Source organism: Sorex fumeus, unplaced genomic scaffold (genome assembly GCF_029834395.1).
Source record: "Sorex fumeus unplaced genomic scaffold, SorFum_2.1 ptg000030l, whole genome shotgun sequence".
Lineage (NCBI taxonomy): Eukaryota > Metazoa > Chordata > Mammalia > Eulipotyphla > Soricidae > Sorex > Sorex fumeus.
Window position 1 is genome coordinate 28,219,386 of NW_026606087.1, and position 19,301 is coordinate 28,238,686.

At 38.0% G+C, this 19,301-nt stretch overlaps 1 protein-coding gene across 21 annotated transcripts in view; it reads right to left on the minus strand.

Moving 5' to 3' along the window:
• DLG2 (discs large MAGUK scaffold protein 2) overlaps positions 1–19,301 on the minus strand; it is a 1,600,462-nt gene that overhangs the window by 831,034 nt on the left and 750,127 nt on the right. The gene's annotated exons all lie outside the window — the stretch shown is intronic.

Genomic DNA, 19,301 nt, shown 5'->3' on the forward strand with positions numbered 1-19,301 from the left:
AACTCAGGTCAGCCAGGTCAGCTGCTTGCAAGGCAAACACCCTACCCAGTGTGCTATTGCTCTAGCCCCAAATATCAATAACTTTTTAAAGTGCAGTCAGTCTCCTGCCCCTGCGCCTGGCTGTTCCTCGCCGGGGTCCCTTGGAGGGGAGCGGGTCGAGCTTTCCTCCCCGCCCCGACCAGGGCTCTGGCAGCCGAAGACCTCCAGGACCAGCCACCACCATGCTGAGACCACTCTCCGCACACATGAAGGTACTGGCAGAGGGACAAAGCCACGCGGGTTCCGGGGCCGAGATCTCCAAGCCTACTCGAATTGGAGTTGAGCATCCTCCACCCAGATCCTCCAAATTCCAGTAGGCGGGGGTCACACCCACCACCTGGCCCCCTGGCGCCATGTAATCCCATCAGCGGCCAAGACTCAGAGACTACAAAATGCAGCTCCCGGAACCGCGCGGCCGCATTCGCGGCCGCACGACATCTTATCAAAACATCTTTTTATGATATCTCATTATCCCATTCCTACTCTGGACAAACTTGCAGGCTATCGAATATAGCCTGCCCACAGGGCAGAGTCTGGCAAAACTCCCTGTGGCGCACCAAATATGCCAAATACCAGTAACAATGATGGGTCTCATTCTCCTAAAAAGCCTTGAATATAATCTCAGGGCTAGGATGAAAGAGACGTTACTGGGGCCTGCTCGAGGCAATCGACGATTAACTTTTTAAATTACAGTTCTTTAAAGAAAAGGAAAAATGCCTTTAGATTTTCTTAAACTGACTAGAAAATAAATGGCTAACTGTTCTTTGGCAGAGAGGGATGGGATGTGCTTGCCAAGAAGTGCTAAGAGATTCAAAGTCTCCTCCCTAAGATGCTTTACCAGACCTTAAGTAAAAGAGAAGGCATGAGGATGAAGTACTCCTCTAGCAGAGTACGGCTGGCGCTTACCTGGGCCAACATGGTGGCGCTCAGGGGCCTCCAGGTCCTCGCTTGATACTCTGGAAACTCTAAGCCTAAAACTGCAATGCTAGGGGACCACGCGGTGCCAGGGATCAAACCAGAACCAGCCTGTGTGTAAGGCTTACACTTTAACCCTGTAATATCTCTGTGGTCCTAATAATTGCTTTCTAATAGGTCATTTGATTTCAAACACTTCCTTTGATCTTATCATTATTACCTTTTATGGTAGGGGAGAGGAGGTGGCTAGTTTTCATCTGATAGTCACATTTATTATTGTTAACTTAAAGAAAAATCCCCTTACACTGTTCACTAATTCCCTAGGTCACGTAAACAGAAATCTTCTATATGAAAAATCCTAGTCTTAAATATTAGGTCAGACGAAGTCTTATATTCCTATCGCCCACTCTGATTTCTACTAAAAGAAAAATTAATCATTCCCTATCTGACCTTCTATATATTTTGCAGTCAGTTCATTTTTATTTGATTTCTTATTTCATTCATTATTTGTGTATGAAACTGTTTTCCTAGGAATGGGCGCTCAAGAATAAAGAAATTCTCTGTCTTCAAACATAAAAGGTCTACTTCATACTGAGGGATTAAAAGTATACATCGGATAACTGAATAAACAAAGAATTGATTTGGGGCAATCTACTCAAATTATGAGGTGAAATATGAATCAATATTATTGACAATATCAGAAAGATTTTAAAAATACAAAATGTCTAGAATTATCCATGACAGTGAATGAGAATGTATTTTTATATTATTAAATGATTCCTGTGTTCATTATAATTTAAGAGATATTACTGTTATCTCACTAGCTTTAAATAATAATACAAGAAATATAATTTTATATTTCAGAGCCATTATATTTTCATTTGTTTTTATTGTACTCTACTCCACTGGTTATTCATACAAATGAAAACAACAAAACCGATGGTTATTTCATTTATTCTTTCTTTCCACAACAAAATAAAATTGTCACTTAAAAAGAATAGACTAATAGAAGATGATTGTGAAAATTGCAATTGCTATCATGAAAATTGAACTATCAATTCAGATTTCAATTGAAGTCTTGTCATATTTGTGTCTTGTATATTTTGTTGCTTATTATATTTTCGAATAATGAAATCCTTCAAATCCCAATATTGATTCATTAAGGACAATTTAGAATACTGCAGAACTATAGACTAGAAGACCAAGATATTTAAATGCTGTTGGAAAATTATTTATAAGTAACCTTACTCAAATTCCATTTTCAGGCTATATTTTTTTAAAAGTTTGCACCTATAAAATCTCAAACTAAAGTACAGCTAGTTTTAATTTTCATAAGAAAACCATAAGTAGGAAATTCAACTTATAGTCCTCATCATTACTCCCCTTGTTGAGTTAAGTAGACTGGTAACTGTCTTTTTTGGAGGGGTTGCCCTGTTCAATTATGATAATTCTTTCTTAGGAGTTGCTAGTTTTTAATTATGTAAATCATAATAGAGTTACCCTATGTTATAAATGTGACCAAATCTAGAAAGATATTCACATTTATTTGAAGAAAATAAACTTTAATGCAAATCTAAAGAACATTGGGGAGAGAAAGTAAAGATTACAAAGAGTTGTCACCTGTGGCAGATCTATTAATCATTTAACAGAGTTAAAATAATGACTGTCTTAGTATTGCTGAGTCCCTCAGGGTGAAATTCAAAAAATGAAGTAACTTCAACAAGCATTCACAGAAAAACTTGTATGAATCATTAAAGTCCCTGCTAGTAGACTTAAGCTTTCATTTGTTTTAATATACATGCTTAAAGTATGTCAAACTTACTTTTACTTTTCTAACATTATGCTCTAAATTTTCACTTTAAAACATATAAAGTATGCAGTAACCACATGATTGTAAGCATAGCATTTTTGTTAGGTTTCTATATAACTAAGAATAAGTTCCTCTGCGGCTGGAGCAATAGCACAGAGGTAGGGCGTTTGCTTGCACACAGCTGACCCGACCAACCCGGGTTCCATTCCTCCGCTCCTCTCAGAGAGTCCTGCAAGCTACTGAGAGTACCTCACCCGCATGGCTACCCATGACGTATTCGATATGCCAGACACAGTAACAACAAGTCTCACAATGGAGATGTTACTGGGCCTGCTCAAGCAAATCAATGAACAATGAGAGAACACAGTGACAGTGACAGAAGTTCCTCTGATTGAACTTTTGCTTTTCACACTTTTCAAGTGGTTCCTATCTCTTCAAGCAATACTTATAAGTCAGTCCTCATTTTTCAAATCTTTGTAATTTATGACTGAGGGCATTTTAAATTCACTAGACCCACCAGAAAAATTAAAGAGTTAAGGTCAGTTGATTAGCTATCTTAGTTACAGGGGCAAGTTTTCTTCTGCCATGACACGACTTAATATGGTGGTAATTTTAGGATTCTATACTGTATAACATAATTGTAATAAATATAGTGTTTTTCTTTTGCATCCAATAGATGATACAAAATCCACAGTGTTGTGACAAGAGAAGTAGTAGATAGAGGTAGGTAGATGAAAGATAAGAGCTTGATTCACATTTAGTTCCTGAAACATAGTATGTTTAGTTATTCAAATGATTATTTAAAAGTAACCATCATTAGGTAATGTTAATCAATGAATAAGATTAGGTAGGATGTTTCCCATAAGTGGTCAATGGACACAGTCAAATATTCCAACATGCATACTCTTTCCTCATCATTTTCTGGTTGATTCTATAATTTCTGAAATGAACTAGAAAAAAAGTGCTCAGAAAAAAAGACAAAGACCTTTTTACAGCAGTCTCTGGACATTCTATAGTAAGCTATATGTGGGAGATTTTGTGTCGAAAAAGTTCCAAGCATATAAGTAAAATTTTCTTTAATTGAAACTATTGAAGCAGTCACTATTGTTCAATAAGCCCGTGATTCCTTTTTCAGGTAGAAAGTGGAAGATGAAGGCAGTTTCTAGTTCGACTATCATGATTGATTTGTGCAAATGGGATTGGAGGAAAAACTCACTTTCTGAAACAAAGCTTGTAAGAAATGGGTGTCTATCCTACCTACTATCATATTTCTGTAAGCTCTTTGGAAGGGGAAGAAAAATCCCTGAGGGCAAAAGTAACTTGAAGTTTCATCATATTGGCATTGATGTGTAGAGACCGAGAATCTGCAATCAGTCTACAGCACACACAAGAAGCTCTTACAAGTTGTTGACAGGTTCCAAATGTCTGTATTGCTAAAGTTGAAAAACCTATCACTAGACTGTTAAATGAGAGAAAAATATATTTCTGTTCTACAAAGTCACTGAAATCTCAGCGTTTGCAATAGAAACTAAAGTTACCTTAATTTCAATATAGTTTCTCAACCTTGAAGAAATAAAAAAAATTGCTGGATTCCTAAAGCCTCCCAAGGCTGAAACAAAAAGATTTGGAATATCTTAATAGATCCATCACCATTGAGGAAATTGCAATGGTAATCAAAAGTCTCCCCAAATACAAAAGCCTAGATCCAGAGGAATTCACTAGTGACGTCTTTCAAACCTTTAAAGAGGACCTACTACCAATCCTTTTCAAGCTTTTCCAGGAAATTGAAGAAACAGAAATTCTCTCAATACAGTTTCTATCAAGACTGTTTTCCAAAACCACAATTCAGGAAAAAGAGAGTATATAATAAAAACCATAAGTAGCAAGAAAAGATATTACATTGATTACCAAAATATGATCATCCTAGCTGTCAGAGGTTTTTTGAAATTCAGTCTAGTCTCTAATTTCATTGGTAATATCTATTCTTATGTACATGTCCTGCTTCCTTTTTGTGGTAGTTTCATAAATGGCATTTTTGTCTCTAGTTGTCTTTACCATTGTAACAACGTTAAACAGTGGGAGAATCGAACATGGAATTCAGGTTTGGCCTCTAAATCCCCCTTTTTTCCTACTGAAGAGTGAGAGACAGTTTAATGAGAGAAAACTTGGGCTGAAGGGGAAAATGTTTTATTTTAAAATCCTAGTTTTGACATATATTGAATGCCCTCATTCATAATTGAGGTACAGAAGAAAAGAAAGCAAAACCACATACTCAGACCCCAGAGTTGTGGTTACCAGAGAGAGCAAGGGTGGGGATCAAATGAGGGAGCATGGACCACGGTGAGCTATTGGACTTGGTAGCAGATGTGTGATAACATATACTTTGAAGAGACATGAAATTGTACCCCTAAAACATATGCACTCATGTAAACTGATACTACTTATACATAATAAAGACATCATTTAAATACCATAACTTTGCTACTTCCAAAACAATAATTTTGGAAAATATAACAGTAAATTTCCTTGACTTCTACTTCATCAATGAAATAATGAAAATTTTAAGTTTAGATATGGTTTGTACTAGCATCACTGAACTGTTCCTTTCATTCTAGACACATGTTTTCTTCAGCTTAGGGGCGTTTATCCAGAGTGGCAGGAAACCTCTAAGATTGTTCAAACACTGTCCTCCCTGAAGTCAGTTATGTGAGTCTGCAGAACACAGAGTTATGATAAGCTTCTATTACTGCGTCACTCATAACCTATAAGTAGATCACCACTTGGGTGGTTTTTGTAGTCATCAGATATTTTCAGTGTGCTATTTTTAAAGTTACTTCTGTATATTTCAATATGTACTGCAACTAGGTTCTTTTAACTTCATTTTATGTTTTGTTTTCAGCCACACAGGTGGTATTCAGGACTCACTCCTGGCCCTGAACTCAGGCATCACTTCTGGCAAAACTGGGAGGTTTATATGGGGTTCTGGGCATCAAACCTGGGTTGGCTTTATGCAAGGCAACCACCCTAAGCTCTGTACTATCTCTCCAGTCTCTATTTCTTTTAAAATAGATTTATATTCTAAAATAAAAAACGTTGAGAAACACAAAATATGGACCAATCTTCACACAATCTTCACATTGTTTCTTTTTCTAGAATTCTCTCTGGCTTAATAAATGTTATTGCTCTACAAATGTCTTATGTCTATGCAGAAAGCTTCCCTGACACATCTGCTAAATATAATCGCCTTAAATCGGAGCTCTGCTCATTAGTTTATGCATGTGCTCATTTACTTTATTGATTTATTTTTCTGCATATTGAAAATGTTAAATACATATCAGGCTCTGTACTGAGAACAGTACTTAGTGCCTGGAGCTCTAGTTATGTCTTCTCTTATTTTTCTCAGGAGGCTAATTCCTTAAAGAAGCAGATAGCAAATTATTGATTTATGTGCAATAAACAGGACTGTGCAGAGTAAGACATAATCACTATCTCTAAGTCTCATTTGCTTCACATAAAAACTGGGATCATTAGTTTTCTTCACCGTATGTTTCCAAATACCTGTTTCTCCAAGGAGAAGATACATACAAATCAAACAACATATGCAACAATTTAATTCCACTAGTTCCTGTTTCTCCTGCAGTGCTAACAAATTCAATTAAAAATAAATATTTATGACAAAATGCAAACTATAACTTGTGTAATACTAATATACATATTAGTATAATCAGGGAGTAATATTAATCTTGACATATGTTAAGATTAAAAACAATTATAATCCTGAGGCTTACTAATAAAAGAAGAATGAAAATTTTATTAAGCATATATATATATATATACCTACTAAATTAGCTTAGAGGGTTGAAAACACTGACTATAATCAAGGATTTATGTCATCTAATTTAGCATTACTTGTAATCCCATAAGCATTCTTAAACAAATCAAATGCCTACATCTGTATAACCATCACAATTTAATATTAAGAAGCAAATAGTTCCAACTAATGTTACCTTAAGTTTTCCACCCAAAGATTCCTTATATATAGCTATCAAGTTAGGTTCTCATGTGTCTCATTTTAAGAAATCTTCCTTAACAAGAATCAATATCATTAAAATTGATTTATGTGCAATAACCTATCTTACCTATGCTATGATATAGATTCAAAACAATATCCATTCAAATTCAAACACCATTCTTCCAGGATCTACTATGAATAGCCAAAGTCATACTAAAAAATAAGGAATTTGAAAATATTTTATTACCTAATTTGGAACCATTTAATAAAACTATAGTGACCAAAACTTGATGGTACTAGAATAAATTTAAGCCCTGTTGTCAGTGGGTCAGAATCAAATACACAAGAACAAAACTCTATATTCATGGATACCTAATTTTCAATAAGGAAACTGAGAATATGAAATGGAATAAAGACAGCTTCTTCCATAAACGGTGCTGGGAAAAGTGTAAAATTATGTGTAAGAAATTAAGACTGGATTCATAGCTTACACTTCACACAAAAGTCAATTCAAAGTGGATCAAATACACTGAGACCAAACAGAAACTATACACTAAACTGAGGAAAATATTGGAATAATGCTTCAAAATTTGGACCTCAGAGGCATTTTCAATGATTTGATATCACTGGTCAAAGACACAAAATAAAAAATAAACAATATAAACATAAAATTAAGGAGCTTCTGCAAGGAAAAAGAAACATAAGCTAAAACCAAATGACAGCTAACTGAAATGGAAACGTATTCGCATTCATCACATCAGAAAAAGTTTTGATATCCAGCATAAAGTACTCACAAAGATCAATAACAACAAAGTTCAAAAGTTCTATAAAAAATAGAAAGAGGAGGGGCTGGAGCGATAGCACAGCAGGTAGGGAATTTGCCTTGCACACAACCGACCCAGGTTCGATTCCCAGCATCCCATATGGTCCCCCGAGCACTACCAGGAGTAATTCCTGCGCACATCGCCAGGAGTAATGCCTGAGCATCACCAGGTGTGACCCAAAAGCAAAAAAAAAAAAAAATAGGAAGAGGAAATGAATAGACAACTCTCAGAGGAAGACAGAGAGATGACCTGTAGGTACATGCAAAATTTCTCAGCATCACTTATCATCAGAGAATTTTCCAAATGAAGATAAGAATGAGATACCATCTCACACCAGTGAGAGTGACATATACCAAAAATAACAGGAACAATTTGTGTTCATGGGATTGTAGTGAAAGGAAATGTTCATCTACCGCGGGTGAGAATGTTGTCTGGTATAAGCCATGTGGAAGACAGTATGGAAAGTTATCAGTGACCTTAGAATTGAATTGCCATATGTCCTAGAAATTTCACTTTGGGACATCTGCCCACAGACATAAAAACACTGATTCAGAAGGACATATGCACACCATTATTAATGCTGCCTTCAGTACCTAAGATATGGAATCAAACTAAGTGTCCGATGACAGATAGATGGTTTATGAAGATGTAGTATACAACAGAATATCATGTGCAACAGAATATCACGTACCTGCAAGGAAATGATAAAATTTACTGCTACCTGGTTTGAACTGGAAGCTCTCAGGTTGAGCAAAATAATCCAGAAGCAGAAAAACAAACACAGGTTGATCTCACTTCTCTGTGATATAGAGAATACTGGAAAAGAAAATGTATCGTAGTGGCTGGAGCAATAGCACAGGGACTAGGGCGTTTGCCTTGCACATGGCCGACCGAGGTTCAATTCCCAGCATCCCATATGGTCCCCAGCACGGCCAGGGGTAATTCCTGAGTGCGGATCCAGGTGTAATCTCTGTGCATTGCAGGGTGTGACCCACGAAAAAAATTAAAAGCAAAAAAAAAGAAAGAAAGAAAGAAAGAAAGAAAGAAAGAAAGAAAGAAAGAGAAAGAAAGAAAGAAAGAGAAAGAAAGAAAGAAAGAAAGAAAGAAAGAAAGAAAGAAAGAAAATGTATTGTAGTAAACAGAGGGTGCCTTGATTACCCTTGACCCTAATGTTTGGGAAGGAGAAGGAGAGAGAAGGAAAGATATCAAGGGGGCAGTGGGGTAGAAGAGAAAAAGAAGTAATGAGTCAGGACTATAGCTATACTGATGGTATGGGTGAGTGGTGTAGCCAAATATACAAAACACAGACTCAATAACACTGAAGAAATGAGATCCAAGCTGAAAGCATTGGAACTTTGTCATGCTCTCGTCAAGATGACAGGCCTGAGGTGAGACAGTGGTTTGGGGTGAGAATGGAATATGGGAACACTGGTGATGAGAAGTTGAATCTGTTAGTAGGATGGGTGTTGAAATATGTGCCGAAAACTCATCTATCAATAGGTAAAGGTAAAGGTAAAGGCCCTCCCGTTGATCGTCGATTTGCTCGAGCGGGCCCAGTAACATCTCCATTGGAGACTTTGTTGTTACTGTGTCTGGCATATCAAATACTCTCGGTAGCTTGCCGGGCTCTCCGAGAGGGGCGGAGGAATCGAACTCGGGTCGGCCATGTTGGCTGCGTGCAAGGCAGACGCCCTACCCGCTGTGCTATCACTCCAGCCTATCAATACCTTTGTTAATCACAGTTCTTTAATTAAATAGAAAAATTTTGAAAATAAACAATTACATTTTTTTGAAAAAAAGGGAATTAAGTCTTCCTTGACAAACTGAATTCAACACAAAGAAATTAAGAATTGATGTCAGATCCTAAAGTCCAACCCCCACACAAAGGGCTGGTTATACTCTGAGCATTTTGTCCCAGAACTGCCTCTCCTGACAGGTTTCCCTCCAAGTCATCGATATAACACCTTAAACTCAGGTGTGTGAACCATGGTGAGCTCTTCATCCTCCTCCAGCCTGAAGTCTAGTCCGTCTCCACACAAAAGGAAAACTGAACCCTCAACATTTCACACCCAGAACTATCCTTGATGACTGTCACTGTCACTGTCACTGTCCTCCCGTTGTTCATCGATTTGCTCAAGCGGGCCCAGTAATGTCTCCATGGTCACAATTTGTTACTGTATCCTTCATGACATCTCTTTAAAATATCTAACCTCCAAACAGTATGGACATGAAGTTACTTCATCTGTATCCTATATTAGAGGTACCAGTGAACCCAGACCTCACATATCTTCACCTCTCCTTAGTAACTGTAACATACAAAGACATCCTAACTGCAGATTCCTAACCAATAACAACACACACACACACACACACACAAACACTCACACATACACACACACAAAAAAAAAAAACAGAAAAAACTTGAATGATCGCAATGATCACAATGGTGAAGCAACGCAGAAACTCCTCTCACCAGGCTTAGTGAGTGAAGTTGCTAGCTCAATGAACAAAGCAATAATAATGAACTATAAAACGTCAGGTAAGGAATTTAGAACGGAGTTGTTATGGATGCTTAAGGAGCTCAAAGAAGGAATGGAACACACTGCCAATAAAATACAAGAGGAGATGATCACAAACAAGGAAAATACAAATGAAAATACAAGCAGGAGTGGAAGATCTGAAAACTTGGTAGGTGAAATGAAAAACTCAGTGGAAGATCTCAGCAGCAAGAAGAGCAGCTCAGGACAGAACCGGTGAGCTCTAAGATGAGGTGCAGATAATTTGTAGACAACAGCAAGAGATGGAGAAGAACCTCAAAATGAACCGACAGATAAGAGAAAATTGGGTTGAAGCCAAGAGGAATAACATAAGAATCATTGGAATCCCAAACGGACAGGAAGAAAATCCTGACGAAGAAACTGTCAAAGCTATCATTACCGAGATGTTCCCAGAGCACCCAAATCCAGGAGACTCGAAGGGTTCCAGCTAAAAGATATATAAATGAACATACTCCAAGACACATCCTAATCAGAATGAAGAAAACCACAGATAGAGATAGAATACTGAAAGCAGCAAGATGAAAGAAGGAAATTCTTTCAGAAGACTTACAGAAGACTTATCTAATGAAACTCTCTGGGCCTGAAGAAAGTGGGAGGATATAGTGAAAAAACTCAATGAAATTAATGTCTCACCAAGATAATTTACCCAGCTAAACTCTCATTCATACTTGGAGGAACAATACCCAGCTTCACACACAAATAAAAACTCAGGAACTTAATAGACTCAAAACCATGGTTACAGAAAAAAAATGGGCTACTTTAAGACGAGACAAGCTCCTCAAACACAACAAATTCCTGCAGAAATATGAAACAAAACCCCATAAAAAATCTCTCTCATGAGAGATGTGAATGGGGTAAACATACCAATTAAAAGACACAGAGTGGCACAATGGATCAGAAAATTAAACCCAACATTATGCTGCCTTAAAGAAACACACCTAAACAGTTAAAACAAAGATTCAAGTCAAAGGCTGGAAAACAATTCTACAGCCAAAAAACTCCCTCAGAAAATCTAGTGTAGCTGTATTAGTATCAGACCACATAAACTTCAGACTGAAGAAGGTGATAAGAGACAGTGAAAGTCATATATTAATGATCAAGGGATCTGTGCATGAGGAAGAATTTACACTCTTAAATGTATATGCACCTAATGAGGCACCAGAAAAATACTTAAAACAACTACTCATATAGACTTGAAGAAAGACATCGATAGCAAAAGAGTAATAGTTGGATATTTCAACTTTAATACCTCTCAATAGATCAACCAGACCACAAGCACACAGAAAGCATTATTCTCAATGGGGAAAAACTAAAAGCCTTTAAGATTGGGGACAAGACAAGGTTGCCCACTCTCATTATTTCTGTTCAATATAGTACTGGAAATACTTGGCATAGCAGTTAGGCAAGAAAAAGATACAAAGGGAGTCCAGATAGGAAAGGAAGAAGTTAATCTATTTCTATTTGCAGATGACATGAAACTTTACTCAAGATTTAAACTTCAGGTTCAACGGAACCAGGAACGAATGACCTCCCCCCATGTCCCCCTGTTTCTGCAACTTGGCAGTCATGCTCACAAGCCCCTCTGGCTGACAGCATATAATCTTATCAATGGCCATAATTCACAGACTCAATATAAATCTCTCAGACGAGAGCATAAAATGACACGCCATAGCTATCCTGATGGACCCCACACCATGCATTTTCATTCAGGGCTACCCAGAGGGGGGCAGGTGAGTTCCCCTCCCTCCCCCAAGGGAGTCATCCCTGGCAGCAGAGAACCTCCAGAACTCAATCACCACCATGCTTACAGCTGCTCTCCACATTCTCAAGGCAAGTGAAATTATTCCTGGACATCTCATAGTTTACACCACCAATATTCCAAGAGTAGCAGACCAAATTTGATGGTGTTTAAAGTAGAAGGCAACCAATCTTAGAGGGAAATATATTTTCACATATATATATACACATATATAAACTATACAAGACTCAACCTTTAACAGCATGTTACTAATCTCTTATAAAAGTTTTTAATGGCCTCCGGATTAAAAAAAAACAATGTTTCACAATTTCCTGTAAAAAAACTTTTTCAAATAATTTTCAGGGGTTTGTTCACGTCAAAGAATACAAAATAAACTATTTAAGTTCTGCTTTGGGGCAGGGGTTTGGGTTCAGGACGAAAACATCTGAAATACAGTGGTGGGAAGATATAATGGTGGTGATATTGGTGTTCAAATATTAAATGTAATTAAATATCATGAACTACTTTATAAAATAAAATTAAAAAGGAAAAATAAGAGAAAAAACTCAAGATTCTACAAAACAGCTCCTAAAAACAATATATTTGTATAGTGAAAGTGGCAGTTTACAAAATCATTACCCAAAAAATCATGGCTTTTGTATACACAAATAATGAAAGAGAAGAAAAAGATATTTTCTTAAAAATCCCATTCACAATTATGCCTCAGATAATCAGGTACTTTGGAATCAGATTAAGTAAATAAGTGACAAACCTGTACCCATAAAACTACAAAACACTACATCAGGAAATAAAAAAGGACATGAGAAAATGGAGATGCAACTCCTGTTCATGGATCAGAAAGATCAACATTGTCAAAACGGAAATTCTCCCCAAAACATTGCACAGATTCAATGTGGTCCCTATAACGATATTTATGACATTTTTCAAAGACATAGACAAAACATTCTTGAAATTTATATGGAACAATAAATCCCCATGAATAGCTAATGGAATCCTTGGGGAAAGTAAGATGGGAAGAATCACCTTCCCCAACTTCAAATTGTTAACACAAAACAGTAGTAATTAAAACAACATGAGATTGGAATAGAGACAGACCCACAGACCAATGGAATAGATTAAATATATTGGCACAGAACCTCAAATATAAAGGTAAGGTAAAGGTAAAGGTAAAGGCCCTCCCGTTGATCGTCGATTTGCTCGAGCGGGCCCAGTAACGTCTCCATTGGAGACTTTGTTGTTACTGTGTCTGGCATATCGAATACGTCACGGGGAGCTTGCCAGGCTCTGCCGTGGGGCGAGACACTCTCGGTAGCTTGCCGGGCTCTCCGAGAGGGGCTGAGGAATCGAACTCGGGTCGGCCATGTTGGCTGCGTGCAAGGCAAACGCCCTACTGCTGTGCTATCGCTCCAGCCCAAAACTCAAATGGCCAAAAGATATAAAAAAAATGCTCTACATCACTAATCATCAGGGAGATGCAAATCAAAACAATGAAATATCATCTTATACCACAGAGACTGGCACACATTAAAAAGTATAAGACCATCCAGTGCTGATGTGAATGCAGGGAGAAAGGGACTCTCAATAGTTGGTGGGAATGCCAATTGGTCCAGACTTTATGGAAAACAATATGGACATTCCTCAAAAAAACTAGAAGTTGAGCTCCCATTTGACCCAGCAACGCCACTTCTGGGAATATATCCCCAGAGTGCAAAAACACACAGCAGAAATTATATCTGCATTTGTACGTTCATTGCAGCACTACCCACAATTGAACATGTTGAGGATGCTCCCCTTCCCCCTTATTGCTTCATAAAGGATAAGAGGACAGAAACCTTAGTCATAAATCTTTATAATTACATTAGAAGTATGTCTCAGGGGTGAACAGCTTCTGAGTGGATTTGGTGATCATATGGTCCCATAGCTTCCCTAAGAATATTCCCTCTTTTCACACCCTTCTTATGAACATTCAGACAAAATGGTTGCTTAAAAATTATAATCCCATCTTCCTCCCTAACAACCTATGCTGTTTCTCTACCTGCCCCTGTGCTTCTCACCTGATTGGTTCTCCAGCAGTGGAGGAACTGGCCCTTCAGATTTACAATCTCAGAGAACTTTATGGCAAGAAAGACTTTCATTCAATATTTCTAAGATATATCAGAAATGACTTTCTCATAAGAGAAACGGGAGCTGGGATTAGTGTAATCATTTGACAACAAGAATTATTTTTTTGGTTTATGTTAATACCCCTTAATTAGTGCCACAAATGCCTCAGGTTAGGAATTTAGAAAATTCCCAAAATTGCATAAAAGTTCCCTCCTATGACATTACAAATGACATAGTAGTTGGGGCCAGAGAGATTGTGCCCTGGACAGGGTACTTGCTTTGCACACTTAAACACCAAGTGTAATTCCTGGCACCATTTCATCTTATATCATCTTATACCACAGAGACTGGCACACATTAAAAAGTATAATGTTCCCTAAATCCCATCAGAATTGAATACTGGGCTCAAAGCCAGGAGTAAGCCCCAAGCACCACCAGACATATGGCTCTCGTATAAAAAAAAAGAGAGAGAGAAACAGTATAAAACTATGCCCATTGTTTTGTAATTTTTATAAGCAGTTTTATTCTGATAACAGTGATTGAATGCTAAATAATGACATGACAGTATGTTTATATTTGGTGATATTAACATAATGCATTCTAAATATTGTGGACTCTTGTAAATACAATTTTAAATTCAAGTATTTCATAATACAGGATGTATAAATGAAATGAAAGGGTCACCAAGTTACCTTTCTTTCCTTTGGATTTAATTATTATATTATCCCAAATGGGCTGAAGCGATAGCACAGCAGGTAGGGCGTTTGCCTTGCACGTGGCCTATCTGGATTTGATTCCTCCATCCCTCTCAAAGAGCCTGGCAAGCTACTGAGAGTTTCCTGCCTGCACAGCAGAGCGGGGTAAGCTCCCCATGGTGTATTCAATATGCCAAACACAGTAACAACAAGTCTCACAATGGAGATGTTACTGGTGCCCGCTTGAGTAAATCAATGAAAAGCAGGAGGACAGTGCTACAGTGCATTATCCCAAATATCTCTGTTTGTTAGTTTCCATATTTTTGTATGTATTTTCTAATCTCATCTTACCACAGCTTTAGGATACAGTAACACTGCTCTAGTGCTATAACCTAAAATCTGAAGTTTATACAGAGAAATAAGTGAGTACATACAATGTCATACAATTTTTGCTACTTACTGACCATGATCAATTTCCAGAAACCACTTTTGAGCTTAATGATGAAAGCAGAGACATACATTTAAAACCAATTAAATGGCTCATAAAATTCCTTCCTAATTCCTATTAATGGTAAAATACTGTGAACAGACTGACAATTTGGGGAAATTGCAAATGAAGAAAAAAGGTGATAAAAGCCTTAGCTAATGCATAGCATAATTAAGATGTTAATGAGTTTAATAATTAGGTATATTTTTGTGAAACTAATAGTGATTGCATTATGGGATCCCTCAACACATCTCTTTACTGTTACATTTTCCTCAAATGTGGTAGAACTGAATTGGGTTAGATTACTGGCCAGGATAAAATATTGTAGAACCTATTTGGCTCCTAAGTAATAAGCCTAATTAGAACATATAAAAGTAACTTAATATTAAACTGAATGTCAATAGAAAATACAAGGTTTTACTGGGAAACTAAGATATAAGACTAGGAGAAATAATTAGTATGGTCATATTATAAAACACTGTAGAACTAAATGAAATACTTTACTCAAGCATAAGAAATAGAATATTGGGGTTGGAGCGATAGCACAGCGAGTAGGACATTTGCTTTGCATGCGGCTGAGCCAGGTTCGATTACCAGCATCCCATATCATCCCCTGAGCACTGCCAGGGGTAATTTCTGAGTTCAGAGCCAGGCCTGATCCCTGTGCATCGCCCTGTGTGACCCAAATAGCACTGTAGCACTGTCCTCTCATTGTTCATCAATTTGCTCAAGTGGGCACCAGTAACATCTCCATTGTGAGACTTGTTATTATTATTATTTTTTTGGCATATCAAATACATCACAGGGAGCTTGCCACGCTTTGCAGAGTAGGCAGAATACTCTCGGTAGCTTGCCAGGCTTTCCAAGAGGGACGATGGAATCAAACCTAGGTTGGCCGCGTGCAAGGCAACTGCCTTACCTGCTATGCTATCGTTCTGGCCCACCCAAATAGCAACAAAACAAAACAACAGAATATTTATAAGATATTGTATTTCATGTTCGGAGAGCCCGGCAAGCTACCGAGAGTATTTGATATGCCAAACACAGTAACAACAAAGTCTCCAATGGAGACGTTACTGGGCCCGCTCGAGCAAATCGACGATCAACGGGAGGGCCTTTACCTTTACCTTTACCTTTGTTGTATTTCATGTAGAATGCAATAGAAAACTATATGGGAAAAAGTCCTTTTGTTAGTAGACTATTTTATTCTTATTCTTAATAATTCAAGTATGGACCATACTTGACAGTGCTTAGGAATTATTCCTTGCTCTATTTTCAGATATCAGACCTGGTGGGATTTTAGAGGAACCATAAGGGGTGGCAGGAATCAAATCTGGATCAGCAAAATGCAAGGCAAGTACCTTACCCCTATACTATCTCTAAGACTCCTGAGGGGATAATCCTTTTTATTAATTTGGTTTTTTGTTTTTATTTTTGGGCCACACATCGCTATGCTTGCGAGACCATGGGGGATTCTGGGGATGGATGTCAGGTGCAGGGCACGTACCCTACCTGCTGTTCTATTTCTCCGGCCTCATGGGTGGACAAGTCCAAACAAAATTAATTTCTGGGAATTTAACCTTGGGTATATTTTTTTGTATTTCGTAGCTACTAAGATTAATTTTCATTATTCTGGATGCAGTGTTCAGGATATACATGCGTGGGCCTGAGTTCTGCCCCTGTCCCATATGTTAGAAGGACACAGGTCTTTTCCTAGGAAAAATTGAGAAAAACATTTTAAATATTCATCTTGCGTGTATATATAGAAACCGTCTCTTCCCATCCACACCCTCTCTCACCTCACCTACCTCAGCTGACTTGAAAGTCCTTGAATGGGGCCCCCTGTCTCCTCTCACTCTGATACCTTTCTCCTAGGTCAGGATTTTGGTGTCCAGTGTTCAGGAAGGAGCAGAAGAAAGAAAATGGATGGGCTTCCCAGCCTGCCCCTCCAACTAAATGCACTTATATGTTCACCCTCCCACCTCCTCAGACATAAATGTTTTTTCTTCATTATAGAAAATTCGTGAAAATATTAAAGAGGATGTTGAAGACTTCTTTTCTGGGGTCGTGGAGCTGTTGGCAGGTGGGGCCACAACAATCAGTGGTCAGGGTTTACTCCTGACTCAGTACTCAGGGATCGCTCCTCAATGAGCAAGTGCCTTAACTGCTGTACTCCCTCTCTGGCCTTGTGATAGAGAATTCTGACCTGAGCCACGGGAAGCTGAGAGTGGCCATAGGCACACAGGCACTTAACAAGAAATGACGGTAATTGCCAGAAGAAATATCAGAGCAGCCAGCTCAAAGTCTGACAACCCTAGTGAATCCTGAGCTGCCTTAACTCACTAATAAGCCCTATTTTCAAAAGCACATTCCTCTGCCTTCCTTGCTGTTGTTATTGTGATGATCTGGTGTTGCACACATGCTTAGTTGCGGTACTCAAACACTTGATTGTAAAGTTTCCACACTGGGCTGTGCTGTTTCCTGCTGTTCGCATCCTGTTAGTTGCAGTGCATGTGGAACCGATCGCATTCTTTAGTTAAAGTGCTCACATTCATGCTTGCTCCTGGTTACACACCTGGTCCTAGGACTCAGACATTTTTAGTTGTTCCGTTCTCTGGAGGCCACACATACTCTTTTGTGGAGCTGGGAGTTCAAACGGCAGGGCCAATGGAACAACTATTAGCTCAGGTGGCACATAATGGGGATCTTCACTAGCAAGGCATGTTTTCGTCCCTAGCTGTCCCTGAGCTACACGCCTAGACTCTCATAAGAGCCTTTTATTGTCAGGGTTTAGTTGGGAATTCTTGAACGAAATAATAAATTCTAATGGAAAATTCAGGATTACAGGCTAAACAATGTGGAAATGATTATAATGAAGCTAAGACATGTACCTTGTACTGTGTGCAGGGCACTTGCACTTTGAGCTTTCTCAGTACCTTGCGCTTCTTCCTTAAATGGTCCTCCAACAACCTTGTGAAAAGGTACAGTTATTACACCCATCTCACAGTTGAGGAAGCAAAGGTCACAGAATGGGAATCCAGCAGTCTGACTGAGCTACAGGTCTTACCTGCTGTGATTTGTACTGTGACAGGGGAAATGCCGGCCTGCGTGTTACCATCTTCACTTTCCATTATATAAACCTTGTTCTTGCTATACCAAATGAGAAACAGTTTACCAGCTATACCTTTCTGTGTATTTGAGTCTTTATATAAGATTGCCCTTGACTCCGGGATTGCCTATCTCAGTTGTCATCTCCATTGTAGATAACTCATTATATTTAAAAAATTAGTTTACAATAAGGATGTTTCTCCTGAGATGCCAAAAATATTAATTATTCCCTCATTGTTTTTCACTGAGCTTTGTACTCCCACTCTGAATTGATCATATTTATTTCACTTCATTGGCTTATGTACTTATCTCTTAATCTGCAATCTATGGAGACAGGACTATGTCTCATTTCTCTTGTGGCATCAGGTTATTGTATAAGGCCTGGCACAATAGTAAATGTTAGTCTCTAAATAAACCTCAATAAATAGACGATTAATAACAAAATGTAAAAATTCTGAAAGATTTGTTCTTTATTTTTATGCATTCTCTGTTCTACCTACACAGATCCGTGTGGATATATCACTCTGACACACAAAAATGATGACTTGAGGGTTATTAGCTTTATTATAACAAGGTTCAGAGATATTGGCTCTAGTTTCTCCAACTTTAAATCTTCCTCATTTGGAAATCTGGAATGGGTAGTTTTCCTAAACACGAGAAAGGTATTGTATCAGGATTTTTGGGATAGTAAATTTATTTTATTTTTAGTTCAAAGGGATGAAAATCAGTTGTATTTGGGAACTTCCAAGAAGTCAGATTTTTAATTGTCCCAATTGATTTGTTTTCTGTTATAAAGGGCATTCATTATTGATAATTCTACTAAAATATAATTCAAGGTCAGGCCTATCCGGTGGGAAATGCTTTGTCATTGATTCTGGAGATTCACATTCCTTCTTTCCTGTCCTTTTCCTTGCCAGTATGGATGCTATGCCTATTAAATGGTCCACGAATAGGCTTTCCACAACTTTACTGTTTTTGTTTTGGAGCTACA